General features: G+C 51.6%; 1 pseudogene; it reads right to left on the bottom strand.

Moving 5' to 3' along the window:
- Positions 1–449: 449 nt before the first annotated feature.
- LOC119468465 lies at positions 450–1,495 on the bottom strand (annotated as a pseudogene).
- Positions 1,496–1,923: the final 428 nt, after the last annotated feature.

The following is a 1,923-nucleotide window of genomic DNA, read 5'->3' as shown; positions in this document are numbered from 1 at the left end:
CCTCCAAAAATCAAGTTGAAATCTAGTCACCAGCCGGGCACGGTGGCTCACACCTGTAATCCCAGCACTTTGGGAGGCCGAGGCGGGTGGATCACAAGGTCAAGAGATCGAGACCATCCTGGCCAACATGGTGAAGCCCCGTCTCTACTAAGAATACAAAAATTAGCTGGGTGTGGTGGACCGTGCCTGTAATCCCACCTACTTGGGAGGCTGAGGCAGGAGAATGAATACCTGGGAGGCGGAGGTTGCAGTGACCTGAGATCGGGCCACTGCACTCCAGCCCGGGTGACAGTGCAAGACTCCATCTCAGAAAAAAAAAAAAAAAAAAAAAGAAATCTAGTCACCAAGGTGACAGTATTTGGAGGTACGGATCTGAGAGGTGATCAGGTTGATTAGATCATGAGAGCAGAGCCTTTGCCTTTTTTATTTTTTTTTAAACGTGTGCACTTTCATTCAACTGGTCTCAAGTCAGTGTACAGGTAAGCCCTGGCTGCCTTTACCCACTCCCAGGGAAACCAAAAGCCTTCATACATCTCAACCTGGGGGACAAAAAAGGGGGGCCATGAAGGCTGACTATTCAAAATACAACAAAATTAAAAAATATTAGGGTGACGATTTAAAAACATTTTGCATTACATAATTTACAGGAAAGCAATGCTTACACCTCCCCTGTGTGGACTTGGAATAGGACTGGGTCATTCTCCTTAGAGAGAAGCGGGGTAGCTTTTAGGAGGGCAAGGGACTTCCTGTAACAATGCATCTCATGATACTTGGAATGACTATTTTAAAAAAAAGAACAATGGGCCAGGCGCTGTGGCTCATGCCTATAATCCCAACATTTTGTAAGGCCAAGGCAGGCAGATTACCTGAGGTCAAGAGTTCGAGAGCAGCCTAACCAACATGGTGAAACCGCCCCCTCTACTAAAAATACAAAAATTAGCTGGGCATGGTGGCGCATGCTTGTAGTCCCAGCTACTCAGGAGGCTGAGGCAGGAGAATCACTTGAACCCGGGAGGCAGAGGCTGTAGAGAGCGGGATGGCATGGTGGAGGGCATACCCCTCGTAGATGGGCACAGTGTGGTGATCCCGTCACCAGAGTCCATCTCGACGCCAGTGGTATGGGCAGAGGTGTACCCGGACAGCACGGCCTGGATGGCCATGTACGTGGCTGGGGTGTTGAAGGTCTCAAACATGATCTGGGTCATCTTTTCACAGTTGGTCTTGAGGTTCGAGGGGCCTCAGTCAGCAGCATGGGGTGCTCCTCGGGAGCCACGTGCAGCTCACTGTAGAAGGTGTGGTGCCAGATCTTCTCCATGTCGTCCCAGTTGGTGATGATGCCGTGCTCGATGGGGTACTTCAGGGTCAGAATGCCTTGCTTGCTGTGGGCCTCATTGCCCACATACGAGTCCTTCTGACCCATACCCACCATCTTGCCCTGGTGCCTGGGGCACCCCACGATGGAGGGGAAGACAGCCCTGGGGGACATTGTCACCCTCAAAGCTGGCCTTGCCATGCCAGAGCTGGTTGTCACGATGAGCACAGTGATATCATCATCCACAGTGAGCTGGCTGCGGGGGTGGACAGGCGGCGGAGCAGCGATGGCGAGACTCTGTGCTTGCAGTATGGACTCTGTCTCCTTAATTTTTTTGAGACAGAGTTTTATTCTGTTGCCCATAGTGGAGTGCGGGGGCACAAACATGGCTCCCTGCAGCCTCAACCTCCTGGGCTCAAGCAATCATCTCACCTCAGCCTCCCGAGTAGCAGGGACCACACATACGCGCCACCATGCCCAGCTAATTTTTTATTTTTTGTAGAGATGGTGGTTGTGGCCAGGTTATGGTGGTTCACGCCTGTAAACCCAGCACTTTGGGAGGCTGAGGCAGGCAGGTCACTTTGAGCTCAGAGTTCAAGACAAGCTTGTCC

This window comes from Cebus imitator, unplaced genomic scaffold, assembly GCF_001604975.1.
Source record: "Cebus imitator isolate Cc_AM_T3 unplaced genomic scaffold, Cebus_imitator-1.0 Scaffold435, whole genome shotgun sequence".
In the NCBI taxonomy this organism is placed as follows: domain Eukaryota; kingdom Metazoa; phylum Chordata; class Mammalia; order Primates; family Cebidae; genus Cebus; species Cebus imitator.
Note: the sequence above shows the minus strand (reverse complement) of the source record. Positions and strands in the feature narration are given on the sequence as shown.